The sequence below is a fragment of the Rattus norvegicus genome, chromosome 11, assembly GCF_021556685.1.
Source record: "Rattus norvegicus strain SHRSP/BbbUtx chromosome 11, alternate assembly SHRSP_T2T, whole genome shotgun sequence".
In the NCBI taxonomy this organism is placed as follows: Eukaryota; Metazoa; Chordata; class Mammalia; order Rodentia; family Muridae; genus Rattus; species Rattus norvegicus.
In genome coordinates, this window is record NC_141544.1 from 89,869,018 (window position 1) to 89,894,246 (window position 25,229).

The 25,229-nt window shown below is 42.1% G+C and overlaps 1 protein-coding gene and 1 long non-coding RNA gene across 57 annotated transcripts in view; one reads left to right on the top strand and one right to left on the bottom strand.

Annotated features, from left to right (window-relative positions):
• The window catches only part of Lpp (LIM domain containing preferred translocation partner in lipoma), a 633,326-nt gene that overhangs the window by 385,642 nt on the left and 222,455 nt on the right, over positions 1-25,229 (bottom strand).
• On the top strand, positions 5,696-14,698 carry LOC108352383 (uncharacterized). Of its 19 annotated transcripts, none has more exons than XR_015633618.1 (5): positions 5,696-5,795; positions 6,166-6,436; positions 7,242-7,450; positions 8,683-9,076; positions 14,125-14,698. It is a non-coding gene; the product is annotated as an uncharacterized LOC108352383 (long non-coding RNA). The 19 variants fall into 19 exon arrangements; XR_015633627.1 differs by having other exon boundaries at positions 8,720-9,076; XR_015633621.1 differs by having other exon boundaries at positions 8,671-9,076; positions 14,125-14,409.

Genomic DNA, 25,229 nt, shown 5'->3' on the forward strand with positions numbered 1-25,229 from the left:
CACAAGGGCCACATGAGAGTAAGCATCGAAATGAGGCTGGTCCTGCACGTTAAGGTCAAATGGTGGGCAATGCCCGTCTGAGCACTCGAGAGCCATTTCCAGTCATTTCGGCATTGGCCCTAAGTGAGGGAAGCATTATGAATAAAGCCTCCCCGGCATTACTAAGTACAGTGCATGTACACAAGATGTGCCTTTGTATGGTCAGTCGTTTCTACTGGAAAGAAAAGCACTGAGGGGAAAGGGATGAAGTGTCCCCATCTCTGACCAGTGGAGCTGGAAGGAGAAAAAGACTTTATTGTGACAGAAGGCTTACAGGAAGGTAACTGATAACAAGTCATGACCTGTGCTCTCTAGCACAAATGGCTGGGGTGCTCTGCTTCTTTCAAGTAACATGTATATGACACTGAAACCAAGGAGAGGGGAAGGAGAGAGGGGAAGAGACATGGGGGTGCTTTATGTTTATCTGCTGTGCACTTGTTTCTTTACAGACTACCATCCTCTTCAGTGATGACAGGAGACCCAAGAGGTCACAGACCTTGAGCACGACGTATTCTCAAAACAAAGCTAGTGCCTGGCACACGGCAGCCTCCCAAACGTTTGAACTGATGAAGCATGACTCTTTTCTTTACTGAACTGATGCCTGCATCTTTGATTTTTTTCCTTAAAATCCTGAGTACATGCTAATTACATTATAACAGTCATTCCCCCCTATTTAACATATAATCAAAGAACAAGAAATAACTTTCTGCTTTGGGATTTAGATGTTCAGTGAATGACTAAGGTTGCAAGGCTGTTTGCTCTCTAATTGTGTCCTTTCAGCACATATAGGAACAGGGATATACGCACAATAGATCATTTCTATTGTAAAGGTTGTAACTCAATCATAAGAAGGTTATGCACAGCAAGACTGGAGCATGCTTGTAGACTACTGCATTGAACTTACGTAGTGTGACTGTACACAATAAATGGAGAAAGACCTGACTTCCAATGATGAAATCTCTAGGTTGGAACATTTCAACGAGGGGAAAAAGACAAAGACCATAAGCACATATGAGGCAGACCCAAGGTGGGTTTGAAAATTATGCATGCCTGTCTGAAGTATTACATACATGCTGATGAAATTAAGACCATGCCACCCTTGCGAAATGAACTGAGTATGAGTCGTTTCCTTCTGTACCCTGGGAAAAGGGAAAGGCAGGAAAATTCTTTCTTTTCTTTTCCTCCTCCTCTTCCTTCTTCCTCTTTTTCCTCTTCTTTTCTTCTTTTTGGTGTTTTATGTAAATCTTTTTTTTTATTTGGAAAGTTTATGTATTTACATTTCAAATGTTATCACCTCTTCTGATTCCCCCTTTTCCCATCCCCTCCCACTGCTTCTATGAAGATGCTTCCTGCTCCAACCTACCCATTCCCAGCTCAACACTCTGGCATTTCCCTTTACTGGGGAAAAGAGCTTTCACAGGACCAAGGGCTTCTCCTCCTACTGATGCCTACTGCTATGGGTCGCCCATGTGTACTCTTTGGTTGGTGGTTTAGCCCCTGGGAGCTCTGGAGGGTCTGGTTGGTTGATACTGTTCTTCCTATGGGGTTGCAAAGTTCTTTCTTAATGAGGTGGAGTGATGTTGAGTGAGAAAGATGGATACATTCAGATTGTGATTGTATCTCAGCTATTTCCTATCCTGTGCATGTTACAGCTTACTACACAACGCTTCATTACATCTTAGGGGCTGGGGAGGACTGACGCAATGCGGGGATTCAGCACGGCTAACTAGGAATGGCAGAGCAAGTAGCTCTGAAGCACTAAACCAGAGAAGGGGGAGGGGGCGGGATGTAAGGCATCCAAGGCACACCACCAATGTCTCTCCTCCAGACTGAGATAACCACAGGCCTTTTACCTAATGTACTGTCAGAAGGGGAACCAATGCAGGCTCAGGTTTTCTGGTCTGTATTTGGTAAATGAAGAAACTTAGATTGGATAGGTCTTTACAACATGGGTCACAAGGCCCGCCAAGGACAAGAGACAGGCCTCAGTGGCAGGCCAGGCCTCTATGCGCCTGCACTCTGTTACACCGATCCAGAGGAAGCTATAGCAGGTAACAAGCTCACTCTGGATATACTGCACTCGTTCACTGAGAGGAACTGTCATTTTTTGCTGACAGTGTGGCTAAATGAGCAATTAAACAAAGTCTGAATTTGTAGAGTTTCTCTCCAGTCTGGAAAGTTTGTTGTTATTTATCTATTTATACAAATAAGCCATCGAATTATGCAAAACTGAATCTGAGAGAAAAGTTCGCGAATATTCTGTCAATGATTTTTCTGTCTCTATCCTGTCTTGAAACAAAAGAACAAACTGTATGTATAAACCCAGACTCCTCCCATTCGTAGCTCTTTCCTGCCTCAGCCTTGCAGGTCCTGAGACAGCAGGAGTGCACCACAGTAATTGGCTCCTCCGTCAGATTCGTAGTCAAGAAGACTCCAGACCCAGGAAGAGCTCCGTCGGCCTCCCCAGGCCCTTCTGCTTCCTGGGGAACATGCCCAGGACACAGCGGCAGGCATCCTGAAGGGACGGTTACAACAAAGGGTTTCTACTAAAACGGTACAAGTTGAGTCTTAGAATAGACAAACAGGGTCTTTACAGATGACTCAGTGGTTAAGAACACTGGCCATTCTTTTTAATGTCCCATGTTCTATTGCCAGCATACAAATGGCAGCTTACAAACATTTGTATATCTAGTCCAAAAATACTCAACAACCTCTCCTGGCCTCAAAACAAAGGCACACACATGGTACAGAGACATATCTATAGGCACATCTTCCATAGATATAATAATTTTTTAAAGGGTTGAACTGAGGGTCACACAACACTATGAACAAGCAAATGTCAAACGAACTTCTTTGGGGAATAGCTGAGATCACGTCTCACTGTCTTGTGCTACAGATTTTAGAGGGTATCTTTTTTTACCATAGATGGAAAATAATTTTTACAAATCATTACCAAGCACTCAAATTTTACCAAGCCAAAGGAGTGACGTGGATGGTGGTACAGGCAGTTGAAGTACGGTGCTGCACACTCAGTTATGAGTAGAAAAAGGAGAAGATAAGCATCACATCTGGCAGTGCATTGGCTCCCTTAGGCTGGACAGCAGCATTCCTAACCCTCATTCCCTGGGCCCAGTGATACTCCACACCGAGTCATTCACTTCCTCGTCGCACTCCTATCCAGTATGAAGACTAAGTGGAGATGCACATCCAGAGAGCTTTATCTACTTAGTCAGAAGACCAGCATCTTCAGTGTCTGTTCTTCGCAACAGACATTGCCTATATTCTGTCACCTTACAGAAAAAGTCATGGGAAACTGTCAGGCTTTTGGGTGACGGACACCTTGTCTTGCTTGGCCATGTAAGCTCTCTGTATCAGTGGCCAGTACAGGTGTGATTCTCTTCACTATGTCATCAGCTTGAATTAAGACACTTAGAAAGCTCCCTCTCGTACTCCATTAGGCTTTTCCACACATAGGTAACTAAAACATTTGCGATTTTTATATCTGGGTGACTTAATAATCTGCCAGTAACGTCTTGGCATCTGCAGCCTTCTCGGCATTGTGGTACACCTATGACATGAAATGATGACCTATGGCTGAATATAGAGAATATCTGTCTGTCCAGGCTGCGGACACAGCATATGACACATGACAGGAAGACAATGGCCAGGTCCCCACATACTGGTAGGTACTGTGGGAAATGTGCAGTGCTGGACTTAGGGGCTGGAGTTAGGGGATTCGACTCTGACACTGTATTCTCCAGAGACCAGTTATCACCGTGTAGAGACAACCGCAATGCCGAGCACTGTAAAGATGGCTGGGCTCACAGATACAAACCCTCTGTAGCTTTACCTATGTGTGAAGACTGGAACGCGCATCTTTCAAATCGGATCTCCCTCCAGGCGCGCAGAATACCTTCTGATAAATCTCAAACAACACACACACACACACACACACACACACACACACACACACACACACACACACAAACAGAGTGCATCTCTCGATGTACAGCACACTGATTCCTGACTCAAGTTTGACATCTGAGAAAAAAAAAACTGACTTCTGTGCAGCACCTCTCACACGGGCTAATACTCAATGCCTAACAGGTGAATTCTGAAAATCGCACGTACAAACGAATGTCACCTAAATGTGTGACATATGAAGAGGTATGTAAACATTCAGGTTTGACGTGGGAGGATGGAAGGGGGTCTTTCTTATTACAGTCTTTACGAGCTTCCAACCCCTCTGTCACCCCTGGTTAAACACGGGTTTTTCATGCTAGAGGAAGACAAAGGGGAAGGAATGGGGTGCCTAAGTTGTTTTCACAGATACGATGAAGAAAGGATCAGCACTAACGGCCAAAGGTCAGGCAAGACCATTAAACGATGACAGGACTTAACATCGCTGTGGGCAGAACTGGAGTCAGCGGCATCAGATAAACGTCTGTGACTTTAATGAGAGCATGAATTGACATCTAGAGAAAATGATAGCATAATTCTTACTTAATGGTTTGTCAGCAATCATATGAAAATATGAGATGTATGGAACTGAAACAGCATATTTACATCTGGTTTCCTATATAAAGAAAGCTAATACGAACTCCTAGACTGCATGGCTCTTCTCGATCCATCATAAGAGACTAGAAGAAAATCCTAGAAGGAAATGCTATGTGGCTACTTTATAAGTAGCAGAAGGATCATTTATTTATGATAACATTTAGTAAGTGCTTACTAAGTACAGGCACTATTAAAAGAATTTTAAATATAATGCCTAACCTTCACAATAAGCAGGAACTTATCCCCCTTTCCTACAGCAGAGGTCCAGAGAAGTTCACTCACTAGTCAATTAACCACATAGTTAGCATTCCCCAAAGAGTGAACAGCTACTATTTATCCCGCACTGTACCAGGAGAAAAGAAAGGCAGGGAAAGGTAAGAAGACATTTATTACTCAGGAAAAAAATTCGCACAGTGATGTACCCAAAGAATCTGCTACTGAAGAATATAAATTATAAGACAAAGGGGAAAATAAAAATCCTACAGAAGCACTCATTAAACTGTATTTCTGTGTTTAAATGAATGAATTTCTAGATGAAATGGGGGCTGAACAAAGTACAGAATTAAAATGACTAAGCCTATTCTACCCAGCCTTTATCCACAGCAGTTGAGGCTGGACTCCTGTAGGATGAGCCCATAGTCTGAAAACCTTAGACATATAGTTAACTGTGTAATAAAAGTCACAGTCACATGAGTGGAAGCTTCCTGAGAGCAGGTCCCACGCTTATGAGGAGAACAGTGCTAGAACTCGGCAACACCAAGACACATGGGGAGAATCTATGTGTGAATGGCCCAGTCCAGTCATTGAAAGTGAGCAGAGGTGTGGCCGTGGGACTCTAAGCTGGCACACACTTTGTCTCCACTGAAGTTCTGGCCTCTGGACGCTAACTGCTACAGCCCCTGCCCAGAGCTGTAACTTTTCAAGGATGTGTTCCTGGAATGTTTGCTCGAAATCAGGTCAGAGGTCTTCCACCAGAGAGAGACCATGCCACTGATCTAGCTGGGCAAGGATTTCAAGAACACTAAGAAGCAAAACATGAACTTTTGTACATTCCCCACTGTCACAGGAAGCAGAGTCGACCACAGATACTGTATTTTCTAGAACTTTCTTAAGAACCATTTGCAGAAGTAGTTGATGTTGTGCATGGGGACTGGACTGTTTGTGAGACTGAGGAAGCAAAGGACGGCTAATTTCCTGGGGTGAGTCACGGCTGTAACCCCCTTTTACTGTATTAATAGAACGGAGGGGGGAATTTTCCAGGAAACATGTATTACCACAAAGACCAAAATAGAAAAGGGTGGCGGGTGACTTAATCACTAAACAGAGAGGACTGGTCCCCTATCTTTATCAGAATAAGAAAACAATAAATCAAACCAACACATTCTGAAATGTGTTAACATCTTCACAGTTCTGTTTTAATACCATACAAGATTTTGTATTAGCAAAAACTCCATGAAAACTCTAGGCTGATTACAGATGATCAAACTCTCTGAAGAGTTAAATAGACCTTCTCGAACTACTCCAAGGTTCATTCCTTGCTTGGAGCCTAAAATTAACAATGTATACCAGCTGTGTGCCAGAATCCTGGTCTTCAAGAACCAAATAGCTGACAAGGAAGTCGCAGCTCTAATGAAGCCTGATCTCCACTGCCTGCCGCAGCAGTTCTTTTCATCTTGCTTCTGGGGGATTCCAAAATGACAGCCCAAACACTAGCTCTGATGGCAGCCTCAGGACCCTAACTATGGTGAGTCCGAGAAACATCAACACCTAGAAGCCTCCGCTCTGGCTCCTGCCTTTCCTTGTCTCCTATCTGGAAGGAAGCACTGTGGCCATGATAAAGGTAGGTCAGCATCAGGAGAAAGGCAGTAACAAAATGATTTCTTAAAATCAATGTGAGAACTGAGAGAGAAGAGGATATGGAGTGGTGTCTAGAACATAGTTAATACTCAAAAGTCGTTATTGTAGGTCTCGTGGCTATTACTAAAGCAGTGATAGGAAGAAGGGGAGTCTCGGTTTGTCACAGTTGTAAAGACATGCATGTCAGCCAATCTTTGCCTATTGGCTCACTTAAGGACCCGTCACACACCACAACGAAACGATGTGAGACACAAAACCACCAATGCTGCGGTTTCCCTTTATTTATGCAGGGTGGGATTTGAACTCAAACCTTATACTTGCTTGGCAAACAGTCTACCACTGGGTTATATACTCCCAGCACGACACAGGATGTTATATCAGAAACTGTCAGTAGACCACACCTGAACTCATGGGTTCCTTGATTGAGATCAGTGGGTATGGCTAAGAGAAAAAATCTGTGCTACCATGTTTAGCTCCCCAGACACATAAAACCTTCTGATCTAATTAGTTCCCAGCATCCTACCGGAGCTGCCCTCCATTACAGAGCAGTGGTTCAGGGAAGCAGGGAGTAAACCTCTGAATTCCTCCAACACATTTTCCCATAGAGGTACACCAATGAAGATCTTGACTATGGTCACTATAAGGAAGATACATGACAAGTAACAAGACACTGGTGATTCAAATTACTATGTCACTTCAATAAATTTAATAAGCCACTGCTCAAAATGATGGGATAGATTCTTGTTCTATCACAGTAAATGAAAATGTAAAATTATGTCTATCCTTAGTTGCCTATTATGAAAATTGCAGACCAGCCTGGGGATGAAGAATTGATGCAGCCATTAAGTGTTCTTACTCCTCTGTGTTGGAGAACAAGTTTGGTGCCCATCATCCACAGTGGAAGGCTCACAACTGTCTGTAGCCCCAACTCCAGAAAAATCTTGACTTTTTCTGGACTCTGAGGTTACAAGCACTCACAGGTGCACACATTAAAAAGGTAAGCCTTTAAGAAAACTGTAGGCATGTATTTTTTTTGATGAGCAAAGAAATATTTAAAAAAAATAAGGTGTGGGTTTATTTCAGTAAATTTGCTTTATTGATCTTATAAAAACTCGTGGAAAATTTTCAAATTTATTGACCGTTCTCAAAGAAAAAGGATCCAAGATAGGCTTAGGCAACTGAAACGTTCAAGGAAACAGCAGGTTTTCCTAGTTGCAGAGGCTTTTCTTTCTAACAGCTACATGAGTGTGTATCACTTACCCTGCCCGCCAGAAGCAGGCGCTTTGAACGGAGGTTCCAGTCTGCTCAGAGACCTATCATGCAGGAAACCTGGAGAGGCAGCCCTGGGCCAGCCCCTCATTCAATAGTAACGTGGAGTAGGACTTAGGAAGTCTATTCACAGCAGCAGCAGCAGAATCCCATTTTCTAACTGATATCAAGTGACCAGCATTGTAAAAGTTGAAACAAAGTATGGCCTCGAATTTTCAGGAGTATACATAGTCTACTCAGGCTCCGGAGCCTGGCCGTCTGGTCATCCACTCTGCACTTTCACAGCCTGTGACACTACGTGAAAACAGCTGTGCACACTCGGCTTAATCTCCATAAAATGTGAATAACCCCTAGCACTTAGATACCCAGGAGTCCTAAAGATCAAATAAAGTAATGGCTCTTCACGTGTGTTCTAAGACGCCACGCAATCCTGAGAGGGTTTACTGGCCTCTGTCACTGTTAATATTATGTTTGAGACAGATAAAGAATCAAAGCTCTGTGGGAATGTTCTAGAGGCTGTTTCTGTCAATGAACCAGATCAGAGAACAATCTGTAAGGAAACAATGTATCTTTCTGTCCATTACCCTAGGGTGCTGTAAAGAACTAGACAGTAGTGTTAGGTGTATGAGCGCTGGAGCATCCTCGGCAAAAGCAGAAATCTAAACACGACGTGTTTCAGCTAATTCTCTCTTATTAACAAAGCTCAGTCTGGCTGGGAAGGTGACATCATTGGAGAGTACCTCCAGCACTCTCTCTAACAAAGGGTATTTATGTGGCCAATAGACTACTAAGAGGTCCAACCACGTTAAATTCCTGCCTTTAGGAAAAAAGAGAGTCAGCAACAAGATTCAAGTATCACTTGTTAGAAAAAGAAAACAGGTATTATTTTGTATGTCCTTGTTTGATTTCTCCCAACCCCGAGGGCATGCACTCCTTATTTTATATAAGAATGTTTTTCAGGCATAAGCCAAAGTGCAGATGCTTCATCCCTTCTTAGAAGGAAGAACAAAATATTCATGGGAGAAAATACAGGGACGAAGAGTGGAGGAGGAACTGAAGAAAAGGTCATCCAGAGACTGCCCTAGCTAGGGATCCATTCCATATCAGCCACCAAACCCAGTCCCTATTGCTGATGCCAAGAAGTGCTTGCTGACAGGAGAGTGATATGGATGTCTCCTGAGAGGCTCTGCCAGCGCCTTACTGATACAGATGAGGATGCTTGCAGCCAACCATTGGACTGAGCACAGGGACCCCAATGGAGAGGTTAGAGAAAAGACTGAAGGAGCCGAAGGGGTTTGCAACACCATAGGAAGAACAACAAAATCAACCAATCAAACCCCCTCAGAGCTACCAGGTACTAAACCACCAACCAATGAGTACACATGGAGGGACCCATGGCTCCAGCCACATGTGTAGCAAAGGATGGCATTGCTCAGCATTACTAGGAAAAGCTCTTAGTCCCGTGAATGCTCCTTTCCCCATGTAGGGGAATGCCAGGGCGTTGAGGTGGGAGTGGGTGGGTAGAGGGAGGATATCCTCATAGAAGCAGGGGGAGGAAGGAGGGGTATGGGAGAAGGGAAAAGGAAATAACATTTGAAATTTAAGGACATAAAATATCCAAGAAAAAAATTTAAAAAAAAAAGAATGTTTTCCAAGAGTCAATCATAGCACCCACTGCCAATGAGCTTCCACCTTGCCGGTGGGCAGTTGGCAATGGGGACGTTAGCTGGGAAGGAAATACATTGAGTGATACAGGAAAACGTCAAACCTCATGAGTGTAAGGTCACTAAAGTAAACTCAAGGGAGCAAAAAAAAAAAAATTCCTTTTCAACTACTTAAAACATGTTCTTTACCTGCAGGGCTAGGTCAGCAAGACTCTCTGTATGCACTAACAAATATGGTCTCCAAATATTCTCATGTGCAGGGGGCTGACGCAGAGGCTTTCTCTTTCTATGCTTATGTGAACCTTAGACTGTGAGTCAAATCCTCCACACATAGTTTTTAACAAGCAGCATCTTTTCCCGAAGATTACAGACATACACACACACACCTGTACATGAACATGTATGCACATGCACACGCATTCAGAAAAAGCTACACATATAATTATATAGAACTGACGTGTATGTATACATAAGATAGAGAGAAAGAGATGATAGATAAATAGATAGATAGATAGATAGATAGATAGATAGATAGAGTACATATATATATATATATATATATATAAAATATTCCATCAAACTGGTTGTAAACATTAGTTCATAACACTCTTATAAGAGAGTCTAAAGTCAATCAAATTTTTTAAAATTAATCATAAAAGTACACAACCCTGAATGGTTTCCAGGTTCCTACCACGTCCAAATTCCAGTATGTTACAAACAGAAGGGACTTACAATCTTAGCGAGCCCAGTGATTCCTAGCTACCTCGTGACTCACATCCAAACACTGATAGCCTAGCGGAAGTGCCTGGGGATTACTTCCATAAACTGAAGCCAGCTAAGATCTTAAGATGCACCTACTTAAAAGGAAACTAAATTAAAATAACTCTGACTCTAAACACCACAGTTTTGTCCAAACTGTTCCCATGAATGAACTTGCTTTGTGACACTTTGATCAAATCAAAACATAGGCTGAATACTGAGTTTACACGATGGCTTCACCAGTGGTGAAAAGGTTCCCAAGAATGGTCATAGTATCAACTTAGTGGGCTTCTGTAGCAATTTAAAGTAAAAGACAACAGACAGTACAGTTTAGAACGCATACCTTAAAAGCATGTGTGAAGAAAATCTCATTTCAAATTACATACATGTGTGCATGTACTATCGCTATCAGTGTAAAATGTACTTGACGTGTGTAAGAAAAGGGGGAGGGGTTAAAAGTGACTCTCATAGAAAAAAAAGTGTACGAGGATCAAAAGCCGCACAGCTGACACCTATATATTTACGGAGCCAATTAGTATGCGGAAAGGTAAGGGCAAGTGTGGGAAAGGAATCATACCCTAGACTTCATATTCCTCCCTCTGAAGAGCAATTCAGATTGCCATGGGAAAACTGGGCACGTCCACCTCTACTGCACACCTTTGCTATACGCACTGGCACATGTTTTGGTAAGTGTGGACACACATGCATCTCTACACACACAGCAGCACACAAACAGGCCCATGCACACATACCACTCAAATGCAGGCACATGCATGCATGAGCACCTGCATGGACACGGAGACACACACACACACACACACACACACACACACACACACACGCACGCACTTGTACAGTTACTCTTATCTCGTGCCTCAACCTCCCAGGTCCTGTAGTGGGAGACAATGTTTCTTCCGCCTGGCTCACCCTTTCTTTCTTCCTATATCTTGTAGGGTGGGAAGGCAGGGATCAGAAGGAAAGAGAGAGAGAGAACATTTCAATTTCTCACAGATTTCTTGTTACTAACGCACCCGCCCCCAACCCGCCAGCTCTGTCTGCTGCGTTGAAGACTGAACTTGAGCATTTTCAGACTTTCAGAATAGTTTTCTTTCTACTTCCCTGGCTGAATGGCTCGGTTTGAGTAATTTTCTTTCTCCTGGGGTTGGTTGCTAAGAGACACTCTATTACTTCTCTTTCTCTTATGACCCGATTACTGTGATCAGCAAAGACAGTGTGCAGGCAACATCCTGACATGGCTCGTACAAGATCGCTGGGCCTCTCAGAAAATGATGGACTTTCTTAACCCTCTCACTGCTGCAGATCGAGATCTGATGATCTCTTTTCCTCACCAAATCAAAGGATTTCTCCTCCTTTAAGTCAGGGGCTATGGTGGGTCCCCAGTACCCATCCCTGCAGCAACTGATACAGCGCAATGTACTTCTTTAAGAGTTCAGAGTTAACTATGAGAACAACAGCTTCTTTCATCACCAGTAGGAAAGATCTGGATTCCTCTCTCCATCTTGGATAAGGACTCCTTCCTGAGCAGGCCTGAATTTCTCATTTCTTTTCTACTAAAAACAGCCAGGCAAAAATTATACCTCTCCATTTCCAATCATACCCAGCTCAGGGCAGAAAACATGCAAAGCCCCATGTGTTTGTTCAATGTGTGTACGACTAAGCTCCACCCTTCGCTTGAGGAGGCTCTGCAGTTTGCCCACTCACCTACCTCAGCGTCATAGCTTCAGGAAGGGTGAGGAGTTCCTTACAAAAGGAGACATCAGAACAAACCGAGAATTCAAGCCGCAAAAGAGTAAACGTATAAAATGGGAGTAAGGATTTCAATGGGGGTTGAAATCACTATCCAGGACTGATATTTCCTTCATACAGCTGGCTAGGAAGATGCAGCCACTTTATTTGATTATCCTATCAATTTCTCCATGGAAAAGTCAACCTGGAATTATTAATTGGTCTCACAAGATGGGGCTCTGGAGGTAGAATCACCAAGCTTCTTGACCTGAATGCAATCAACAAAGCCCAAGTGTCAAAAAGAGAACTAAAATCCATGAGTTGTAAAGACATACAGAAACACATACGGTGTGAGGGCACAAGTGCACAAGTGCCCATGCACACGTGCATACACACTCGCGTGTGCAAGCGCGCACACACACACACACACACACACACACACAGAGTTACATTTCTAAACAATGAACATTTGAACATTTTCAACAAACTTTTCTACATTCAAAGCAAGTTCACATGAGATAATCTGTAACATTTGTAACACCAGGCCTACAGTTTCCTTCACCATCAATGTGAGCTTTTATTACTCAAATTTCACTTCTCATTAAGGTTTTAAATTTTATCAAAATTGGGAATTGTTCTGACTGGGTTCTACTTTGACACAATTTCATAAACAAATTTGGACCTCACCCATTTTGATACCTAACTACCTACAGGCATACAGTTATCCAAAGTTCAGTGTGTGCACATTCAACAAAAACATTTGACAGACTTTACAAGTCAGAACACTAGACTATGGAATTTACATTTAGACACAGCTATACTCAAATCAAAGTCTCAGGATTTTTATAAGCCGCAAGACCTTGAATAGCTTGTTTATTATCTGCCTGAGTTTCAATTTAATTTGTTTCAAAACAAGAAACGTTAGTGCCAAGTTGTAATAATGCTATAAAAATGATATAACAAGCAACTAGAACATACTTAATGAGAGCTCACTAGTAAACACTTAAGAATGAGAACATACACTGCTCGCAGATTTTGGAGAGAGCACGAAAAGCAGTAGACCACAGGCCTGCTAACAGGGGACACAGAGTACACATCCAAAGGTCAGTTTTACAACATAACTAAATTCCTGTTCTGTGAGAACAATTTCTTTCCTTGTCTTTCAGGAGTAAAGCATTGTTAAACAATTTTAGGAGATGAATCGCACCTTCCTAAAGTTTCAAGTGGGGTGGGAGTGAAGTTGAGTTGTTCTGTCACACTGTGTTTACAACTGAGGAAGCTAGGGCATTGTTGAGTGACCAGGTTGACTCTGGATATGTTCTGTCCATTTTCACACATTTCCACAACCTACCTGATGTCCTGTTCAGCCTATCTGACTGCATGCCACCTCCCTGTCAGCATGGCTAAGACAAGACATTAGCATTAGGCCTGGTAGTCTCCCCGCTCAAGCACCTTTATATTGAGCATGCATGAAGAAAATCTATGAGTACTGTTCAGAACCAAGTCAAACTTTAAAAGGCTCCTGGAGGTCAGGAGAAATCATTGCTCTTCAAAAACTGGGATAAGAGGTGGCAGTAAGAGTGGGCTGATGGCACTGATCCACATGGTACCCACCATTCCCCAAGCTTCCATCTCCATTGTGGCTCAAGTTTTATTCTCCTTCCCCTTCCAACACCATTTCCACATAATGGCATGACAACATGTGCCAAGTTAGTTGGACAGAAAAAGGAAGATTCTCTACAGTCCGCAGACATAGTCTTAGGCAAGATTTGAACCCAGTCTCAGCTTCATTGTTTGGAAGGATGTGATGTCATAATGGCAAATGCCAATTTCACTATAAAACTAATAACATTTATATATGGATTAGTTCAACACAGAAAAACTTGATCGGGGGAAAAACTTTAAACTTACCATTAGCAATATGTCTCCAAAATGTCCTCTATTTAGTGGAATTATCTCTGCAGCTTTATAAAACAATAAAATCATTCAGATGCTAAGAGACCTGGGGTGTGTGTGTGTGTGTGTGTGTGTGTGTGTGTGTGTGTGTGTGTGGTTTCAAATTAATGAATGGACAGAAAGGAAAATTCTGGAACACATAAAAATCTGTATCTAAAATTTAGATCCACAAAATGCTAGGAGAAATGATCAAAGTTGTCAAGCACACTGTAACTTCTTAACTTTATCAAACTCGTGCTTAATCACCAGGCTTTGAGTTATGTCTCTGTTTTCACAGGTTGCTTCAGAGATTTTCCAACATTTTTATCCTCATCATGCCTCTGCTCCAGATGTTTACAGAGGGAAAATACTCTAAACACACCCAAGACCAAATCACTAAAGTGTCAGAGGGCAACAGCTACTATCGCTTCTGTGCTGTGATCGCACAGGTTTCCAAAAAATGAGATTACTTTTCCAGCCAGCCTGTGGACTTGATCCACTATACGTAAGTCCTGGTGCTGTGTAACTCTAATACGAAAATTACAAGTGGTTGACACAAACTACAAGACATTATCCTATTTTCATAAAAAGAAAAAAAGAAGATTCAAAGTACTAAGAGAGAGCTGAACTCACAAACAAGATAACCTTGATCAAGTGTTTAAATAAGCCAAAACTTACCACACAGGCAATTTTGAAACCTTTCTTGAACCTTACTTTTACTTACTGTAACTTGTTATAAATGCAAGTCCTCCCTCCTTTTTTTCACTATACTTACTTGGGTTCTGATTTAGGTTCCAAATTATTTATTCAGCCATAAGCTCCCCCTTTCCTAATCATTTCAAAATAAAGAATGTGTTTAACTTCGTTATTTCCTTCCTGACTTCAAAGACTATATTATTTTTGAAGCATGCTCAATGGGATTTTCAAATATATCATGGAGAATAATCAACGACAATGACACCATGTAGGGCAGTCTCATAAGTGAGAGCACCGTACACAGAAAATGACCACCTGCTTCTTGTCACTTAACTGTTTGTAAACAGGAATTCCTTGAGAGCTTGCAAATTCTGCCTACGTTGAGTAACACTGCGTGCAGTTCTGGAACATCATACACGATTTCCAGGACAGAGTAGAGCAAATCATTACATCTTCAGAGGCACGGTAATGCCTACCAATGGAACTACCCAAAGGAAAGCAAAAAGATATAACAAGTTTGAGAGGCATAAAGGGGTAATGAGAAGAGCTTAGGCTGTGTGCTTTTGCAATCTATAGTGGCAGAACAAGGACCAAACATAGACTTAGGTAGCGGCAGCTTCAAGTAGGTATGGGAAAATACCTTTAGTTTGCTATCAATAGTGGATGACGCTCTGAAGGAAATATGCCCTGCCATCAGAGCAAGGCACACCAAGGCTGCCACGAGCACGTCCCCAAGTGGGAAGCATATAACTATTCTTAGGTCTAGAAACTTGAAGGAGTGTTCTATGGGTTTTGCTTTTGCTAGGAAATAGAGATTAAATATCTGTTATTAAAACTGTACATAAACATTTTAGTGTTTTGTCTCTCTTTTGTCAAGTATCAGTACATTGAAGAATAACTGTATACATTTAAACAAAACCACCTTAATAACCTCCAATCAATATTTATTCCTACGTAATAGCTGAATACTGCTTCTACACCTTGCCTTTGTCATAGCTAAGGTCACTCCTGCTACGCTGGTACAACATGATCAAGAGAAACAAAGGGAGGAAGGGCTTTATGTGCCTCACACTTCCATCACTGTTCATCAGAGCAGAAAGTTGGGCCTAGAACTCAACAGGACAGAAACCCTGAAGCAGGAGCTAAGGGGAGGGCATGGAGGAATGCTGCCTATTGGTTTGCGTGGCCTGCTTTCATATAGAACCGAGGACCACAAGCCCAAGGATAGCATCACTCACAATCAATCATTATATAAGAAAATGGCCTTCTACAGCTAGAACAAACGGAGGCATTTTCTCAGTCGAGGTTCCTCCTCTCAGAGGACACGCGCACATATCAAGCTGACGTGAAACCAGCCAGCCCAGCCATGCGCTATGCTCAGGATACTCAGTGGTAGGCACTGGGTGTCAGCTTCCTTGGCCACAGCCACGTAGAAGAACTAATACTAAAGTTGTGTCATTTCAAACTATCTGCATTCTGTGGTGTCCTGTTGCTCTGTTATTCCTTTTCTCCAGATCTACAACTGGAGAGTAGAGAGAGGTCACAAGCAACAATATCTGAGAAACAACTGCTGAGATCTGAAGTCTCAGGTTTTGGTTTTCACTGTTTTTTCCAGGGGCAGGTACTTATAGCTTTAAGTAATAACCAAAAGCGTGGCAGAAATTGCAAACCTTCTAGACCAGCCTGCCTATATGTAGCTTTGTATAAAGAAACTACTTAATCCTTTCCTTGATGCCCATCCCAAAGTATAATATATTATCATATTAGAAATGACAGAAAGTAGCAAGTCTTGATAACAGCTTTGATTTTGCTGTTGATATCTGGCTATGGTGTAAGGATACAATACTCCAGGACCTTGCACATACATGATGGTCAAATATTCTCCACCTGAGTGGTAGGAGCTCAGCCACAAATACATGTTCCAGCTCTCATACGAATTCTGCCTACACAGGCAGAGTAGACATGGACACCCTGCAACACAACACTCTATATTATTAAGAGTTTATATCAAGCCACCACAAGCTTGGGCAATCCTCTCCCATTGACAATAGACAAGGAGGCTCAGTTAGAAGAATGGGATCCACACTCAGGTAGGCAATAGATTCAGGGACAGTTGTTGGTGACCCTATGTGAAGACCAAGTGGTACATCTGCTAGATATGTGCAGGTGACCTAGATCCACCCAGTGTGCAAGCTGTTTGGTTGGTGGTTCAATCCACCCAGCATAGGTCCAAGTTCATTGACTCACATGATGGGATACTGGAAAGAGACAAGGGGATATTAGGATGTAAAGTAAATAAATAATTTTTTTAAACAAGAGTTTATAGACTATAGTCTGTCAGTAAAAGTGAAATATGGAATCGATCATTGTGTAGTGTTTTCTGCGTTAATGGGGTTATCAAGGAAAAATGTCACAGTGGCAATACTGGTGATAATCAAGTATTTCAAGTTGAAGATGAATACCCAGAGCCAGGCAATGACCATCCGAATGGGCAAGGGTGGAGAGAGGCAGGGACATCTGTTTCGATGTTACAGACAACATCCTTTTATCTGACATTACACGGAATAACCGTGTTGAATAACTGTACACTTTAGGTTGTTGAAAGTTTCTATCCCTTCCTTTATTTTTTAGCTAGAAACGGCCCATTCACTCTTCCCAAACTGGACTTATGTTGGATGCGGTGTTAGCAAATTTCACTTGAACATTGGGAATGGATGGCCTAGTAAAGTCAGAGAGTTCTGGCTTCAATCCTTCAGTGCAGGGGTACCGAGGAAAAGGAACAAACCTCAGGGGTATAAGACTCTCAAAGGCCTCACTAAAGGTCTATGACTTGAGGCAGTACAGTACTGAGACAAGAGAACGGCCTATTTTTAGTATGTGAGACTGTTTGTGAGAACCACCATGCCACTGAGCCTTGATTTCTGTTCCTACTACACCTCGTTCAGCGATAACTAAAAGACTTTCCCATGATCCTCTATGACAAATGGGAGCAGCTCAGGACGTGAAAGGTGAAGTAAACCTCTAACCTTCAGAGACCCAGAGAACGAGAAAGATGCATGCGAACAGGAAGGAAAAGGCACTGCCAGGGCCATGGTGAACACTCGGGTCAGCCCTGAGAAACAGAAAGATGAGGAAGTCCCCATTCTCGGCCTCTATTGCAAACCGCCAGCCTCTCTCACTTCCCTTGCCCACAGAGACAACTTTTGCCAGTCAAGGAAGAAGTAGTTTCATAAACAATGATCAGAAGAAGAGATGAGGGTGGGGTAGGAGGGCAAAATGAACATGGCAACTGACGTTTCACTGAAAGGGCAATGCCCAGCGCTCAAAGGACACGGGTTTGTCCCTTCGATGTCCCTAGACTGCTTTATAAAACAGTAAAGACAGAAACTGTGAGCTAGGCAGATTTACTAGACTCTTTGACCCAGGACACAAAAGGTTTAAGACGATCCAGAGAAGTGAACTTGACCTGACCAGTAAACATTTCAAATATGACAGCTGCCTGGAGAGCCACATAAGAAAGATGTGCTGAGGAGTAAGGCTGGCTTCCTATACTTATTAACTGCCATGCTGCCGCGGGAACCACTGTGTAACACAGTAGCATATGGGGAACATTAAGCAGTGTGTTTTCCAAAGCCTCTCTGTCCAAGTGGGTGAGGCAATGGCCTCCTTGAATCAAAACCTATTGCTCCTTAAGGCTTGCATTGCTGCCTTGATTAAACCCAGCAGCGGGCTCCAGTTGAGGGGACAATTCTTCTCTTCTGAGGGGAGGTAGAACAGAGTAATTGCCAGATGTTTGCAATTTTAGCTATAAAAAGATGGCTGCTTTCCATTCCTGAGTATGTTGGATCTTTTTTTTTTTTCTCTTTCTACCCAAGCTATTGTGGTTCACTTAAATAGGCCACTGTGCTGATGAATCATCACTCAAAACTACAATAATGGAAGCAGAAAAATATGGCATTTTAAATTCCCATGTAAGAGGAATAAATTAAAATGTACAGGTACTGGTTATGTGCTAAGCAACAGGAAAGCATGCTATTGCTTAAGATGCTCGTTTGAGTCAGAAGAGCTGTGCGTGGGTCTCCCCTTGACTTCTTCTGACCATCAGTGGGTAGGCACCAATGCCTTACCAGCAAACCTCGGGCTGTCTACCTGCAAAGTGAAGGTAAGAATCCCTTCCTGGCCTAATTCTCAGCAGGAAGTCTCTGTGGAGATCCATTCCTATCCTATCTTATAAGCCAGACAGAGTCCACGGGAGATGTGCAATTCTTTCTTAAGTAAAAAAAGCAAGAAAAATATGGATGTGTTTCAAAGCCATATATTATAAGTATACATACATGTATTCCGGGTGGTTTCTAATTATGAAACTCCATGACTAGCACCAAATACCAAGTCCTCTTGTCATATACTGTGCATGAAATATGGGAGATGAGGAGAAGGAAATGGAAACCTGGTTATTATTTAAGCAACACTAACATAACTCATTTGGAAGTAGTGACTACTTGGGAAGGGCATGCCATCTAAGTACTTGAGGATCTGGGGACACGTGTGGACCAAGTGGAGATTAGAGACTGAATCTCCTAGGAATTGAGAACATATCACAGCAGACACATATCCCTGCCATAACTCATAGAGAAACAAAACCCAAACCAATTTGAAAGTCCCAGGTATGCAGCACAGGCAAAAGAGTACTCCAGAAGATTCGCCTTAAAACTGCCAGGAGGAGGCCTATTGTGCCAGCTGTGATTGTAAACATACAGAAGAGTGTAATGGACTAAGAGCCCCAGAGGAACACTCATGTTTTAATTTTAATAAAGGCGAAGACGCTCATAGCACCTTTCACTGACTGCCATTCCATACCAGATGTGGTGCCGACTCATGCTCCACTTAAGGCTCCTAACTGTCTAAGATGCTTACATCTCCACTCCACAGTCACAGCAAATTGCATACTCAGCCTAGCAGAGCAATTCCCAGAGAAATTAAAGCAAATCCGGAGCTCTCAACTCTCTGACTGGAGTCCACACAGCAAACTAGACCCTTCCCACATCTGATTTCTCTGTCAGTCTTTCGGTCATCTGTACCCAAGGAATCTCATCACTCTGATTTCTCTGAATGAAGTAATTTTCTAAATTGGGGCTTTATAACTAATTTGTTATATCCTTAGTAAAATGGTCATTTTGATAAATCAACTTTCTCATAAAAATGTAAAGGATTTATCAAGGTTTGGGAATGGCTTTACTTATAGTCATTTAACATTGTTAATTAACGATGGCTTCACAGGTGGGGTGACATGGGCATGACTTCTATCCCAGAACTTGGGACACAGAGGCAAGTAAACATCTGTAAGCTTAAAATCAGCCTGGTCTACATACAGAATTCCAGGCCAGACAGGAATAGATTGTGAGATCCAGTATCAAAGAGAATGGAATGTTTGTTTTTTTTTTTAAAAAATGAAATAGATCTGAACTAGAGTCGATGACAGAATGGTATTAATATGATTTCCAGATATGAGGAAGTCAGATCTCCTTAACAGATCCTATATTAGGTGACACTTTCAGGAACAAGTCATACAAACTGCAGATTTCTTGTACAGGCAGTAATTTTAAAAGAGGAAGCGCTTCATAAAACTCAAATCATTACCATAAAAATTAACAGGTCAATATGAAATAGTGAAAGGTTAAAATGTCATGTTGCTTTCATTCTAGTGTCATTACAAGCTTCCAGTGTCACCTGAGAAGTTTAAGCAAGACGACACCACTCACTTCAATTAGAGGACACTGCAAGTGCTAAGTCCCAAGGTTGTCAGTAATGATATCTGCTGGCTAGTAAGTAAAGATTACTCCGGCAGGTGGACGCCACTACACCTCATTCACATCCATGACCAGATGTCTGATGTCATATATACAGACGTCATGCTGTCAAATTTCAAGTAAACCTCAGTAATAATTGGTGTCAGAAGTAACATTGAAAAATGTTGTTTGTTTTAGTAAACTACAGAGCAAGATCATTAGTGTAGAATTTGGTTCAAGATAAGGACATCATCTTAGAAGGAGAGACAAAGATTCAAAGTTTTACCCGGGGTGACTGTGACCTTTGTGTGTTCATTCTCTCTGCTGTCTACAAGTGACTGCATCCTTTCCAGCAGAGGGATAAAGCTACAACCCAAGTACAAACAGACTTCACATGCAGGAAGGACTATACATCCAATAAGAAGAGATTTATACTCTGTAGACATTATTCAAGAGACCAATGGTCAAAGTCAGCAGATAGGACTGGGAAAAAGGACTGACAGAATACTTGCTAGGATGTATGATTATTATATACTGGCTTATGTAAATTAATAATATGAGGAAATACTAATAATGGATTTAGCAGCATGTGGCTTCTGCATTATTAGTGTCCCCATGGGCCTACTAAGTGTCAGGTTACTCATTTGTCACTAGAGACAATGACAATGTCACTGTAAAGACAATAATACGGTTCAAGGGCCCTGGGAAAATTCAATCAGGAGAGTGAGTCAATGACATAAAACTGCATCTGTGTAAACAACCTTTAAACCCGAAGCAAAGATTTAGTAGCAAAAGGCTTCACTTCGTTCCTCAGAATCATCACCATGTGTATAGATAACTAACACAGCAAGGAAGATCAAAACGTTGAAGTTGATCCTGCCTTGCCTTCTAGAGGGTATGTGTAAAAAGGCTAAAGGCTCCCTTCAGTCTCATGAACATCAGCTGAGAATGGCTCCCTTTTAGCATCCCTACACACAGAAACATTTCAGCATAAGGTAGCAAAGATGAGGCAAGGACTGCCAATACTCTGCTTAGCACCACACCAGAAACATGCTTCAGGACACGCGTGTGACAGGCACACTCTTTGCTCTCTGTTCTCAGCTTAAAGGTAAGTGAAGAGATTCATGGGAATCGGGGTCTGCCCACAGAGAATTCACGCTGCTTTCACCACAGAGAAGCCCTGACAGGTCCCCATGTACTTTTGAGAAAAGAGCAGCTGTTGTCGCACTATCACTGAGAGCTCTACCCTCTGCTTGTGCACTCACTGGCCCCACAGGCTGACATGCTTGCCTGCCTGGCGAAGCCCATCTCTGTGAGCATTTCCCAATGTTGCTATAACAAGTCATTCTAATTCTTTTATGACAGTAAATTTAAATAATAACCTTCTGTAGGAGATACCTCTGGACCACAGATCTTCTAACCTGCTTGAATACAGCAACACGTGGAAAAGGTAACAGAAAGTCATAGAGAATATTGACAGGGGAAAATGCAGGGAGCGGGAATATGCCCTCCTATGCCCTGGGTTCTGTTCTCAACAGCCCAGTCTATGGGCATTTTTAAGGAAGGATGACAATAATACCATACAATGAATATTTTTCCAGCTCCTCAGGTCAATGACTATTCTAGGCTGCAGTTTCTCTATATAGTCTATTTGCCCAAAGGCTCAGGTGTCCAATGTTTTTAATAGTAGCCATAATGAAGCCATTTATAGATGATTTTCATAGACTTGCCATGACTCAAAATCAGCTGAGATTTCAGACTTCACCGCAAGAAGTTAACAAAATAGCAAAAGACCTGGAATACAGAAAGTTGAGTACTATGAAGCCATCCGAGAGGAAGCAAACTTACGTTGTTACTTTTAAACCTGTTTTTGTATTCTAAGCAAAATTCTTTGAAACAACCTTTTGTAAAAGACTGATACCAGAGAAGAGAGTTCGGAGGGAGAGGTGCAGCATTAGGAAGAAGGGTTTTGGTCCTGACAGAGGAGAAGCTCAAGATTTCACAGCTACTGCCCATAACTGAGGGAGAGCAGTAGGAGGCCTGCTCTAACCTCAAAGCCTTGGTGGTAATGGAATAAACTCTTGATGACAGTGCTTAGTTGAATACCAGTCAGAATTACCCGGGAACACTACTTATAAACACTGAACAGGACATGGATTGTTTTCCTGCTGTCTTTCAAGTTTGTGGAAGACAAGATACCATTGAGAACTAAGTTTGAAATAGCCGTAACAGTGACTATAAAATATAAGTTAGCATAAATGCATAGACTTTATGAAATCATGTACTTCTTTATCACACGATTGTTAAAATAATACTTAAAAATATGGACTAATAGAAATTTCCAAAACTAGCATAAAATCTAAGGAGTTTTCTGCCTAGCTTCTTCCCATGGCAACAGAGCATATAGCTACTATGAATCATCGAAGCCAGGAGTGGAGAATTTACACCAGCACTGGGTGACTCTCAGTCCATTCCAGCATTCTGGGCTTATAGCCATTGGCCTGTGTGTGTACGTCGCAGGATTCGACACTTGGAACCACCCAAATTCTACCACACAAGGAGGAGACTTGTTCTGCTGCCTCTTGGCTGGACCCCTGCACTCAGCCCCACTCTGCCCATCTCTGGCCACCAGCCATCACTCGTCTCTGGAGCATTCTCATCGCAAAGATGTCTGTGGATGGAGGCATGCACCGTGGACTCCTTCCCACGAGCACGTCTTCCACCGCGCCTGCCTGGTGTCTCGGTACGCTCCCACTGTGGTGATCTCCATTTTAACTTCTCGAGAAAAAGAAAATTAGCTATTCGAGTTTCAAACACACCCAGAGTAATATGCATTTTTATATTTTAAAGTGAAGACAAATAAAAATTACCTCCCAGACAAATCAGCATTAATCACTGTTTTTCAAACTGTGTAAGAATTGGTAATCCATCACCTTATTACAAATTCATTTCAGCAGTTAATTAGGCTGACAGACTACAAAATGAGTGAGAATTCTGTCACCAATTACATGAACATCCCTTTGTGCTAAAACATCTAATCTGCTCTGTTCTCGTATATTAGTTCTCGGGGCAGCTTGCAAACAAGTCACCACGAACACATCTGTGACGCACATCTCGCATAATCACGAAAGAAATCCCACAAGGACACACCCCCGCTCTGTCCCTTAATGTTATATAATATCCAACAAGTCACCCAGGACGATCCGGGGCTCTTAAACCTGGCTATCTCAGAGTACAGCATTCCTGGGCAATGTCTGTGCATTTTCTATGAAGAGATCTAAGAATCATTTCTTGTTCCTTAGGAAATAAGAGATTGGATGAGGCTAAGTTTTAGGATTCTGCCTGCCTGGAGCTTTAATTTCTTTCTGTTTGTAACATTTGGGCAGTGTGATTTTTTTAACACTATAATCTTAGTAATATTTATTGGTATTTATCACAGTTCATAATTTAGGATTACAAGCAATAGTATTATATGTTACAACTATATGTGTAATACAAATGCTATCTTATAACTTATCAAGGTTACTAAGCATTAGTGTCAATAACTCATGCCTGCTATAAAATAAAATACACTTTCTTTGCAATGAGTCTCCATCCTGCTAAACTTTCACTACTTCAGCCCCAAGAAGAGTGTTTACCACAAGTACACAACTTTTATGTAAGTGCATGTTGGGCATACACTGACGGTTCCCCGAGGTTGTGAAATACTCTGCCTTTAAAAACATTTCATACTTCCCATTAGAATTGACCCTGAAATTCTTAATGGTATTATTCCCAAGTAGCTCCCTTTGTAAAACAAGACTGTGGAGAAGAAAAGTACCCTGTCCAAACCTGTGCTAAAACTACTGTGTGAATGTAATGCCTCACTAGGTGGTTCCCACCCTTCTTAAGGCTGTGACCCTTTAAGATAATTCCTCATGCTGTGGTGACCAACAACAATAAATTTTTTTTGCTTCTTCATAAGTGTATTTTTACTACTATTATAAATCGGAATGTAAATGTCTGACACATAGGATATCCAATATGTGACCCCCAAAGAGGTTGTGAATCACCAATTGAAAATCGCTGGCCTAGACAGACCATTCACTCAGGACTATCCCATGGAGCTAGGCAGCAGGGAGGGTTAGGAATACCTGGTCGGATCTGATAACATCCCATGAATTACAAACACTTCCTTCTTCAAGAAGACGTAAAGACCAAATTAACAAAATCAGTAGGTAATTCTTAAATTAAGGAACAGCTGGTCCTCTTTGCCCATGAGAACTAGGAAATTACAAGCTATGTCCTGCACTCCATAGCGACAGATGAGGCAGAGATCCCTACATTGATCCAGAGAAGGGGCATGCCAGTCAACCACAGGCTCAGGAGAATTGGTGACATTTGAGTGAATGTGAAAGATCCTCAGAGCACACTCTGAAATATAACCAAAATCTAACACATTGCAACTCACTGATGATTTAATAACCATATGAAAAGATGTTTGCTATCTGTAGTTCCAAAGACACATACAAGTTTACCTTACATGGAGAGCAAAGAGACTCTAGAGAAGGGATAGTGCTGTATGAGTCTAAGTAGGATACCACTGTGTCCCAGCACCAGTGCTGAAGGGAATGAATGGAGTGCAGCTGGTAGATTACTTGCATAGCACTCGGATGAAGGTTCCACACCCAACAAAAGGACTAGACAAAACAATTCTCCAATCCTTCCTGATCCTAATACTGAAAAGCCCCATATTGGGGTGTGTAAAATGGCCCAACTATGAATACAGAAAAGAAATGAACATGACCATATTTCTACTGGGGAAACCCAGTTCTTAAGTTCATCCATTACTATACCATATTGAAAAGGCAACACTACTTCCCCTGCATGGTGTGGATTTAATAACATGAGATACGCATGGAAAGAAAAACAGAGCAGCAGA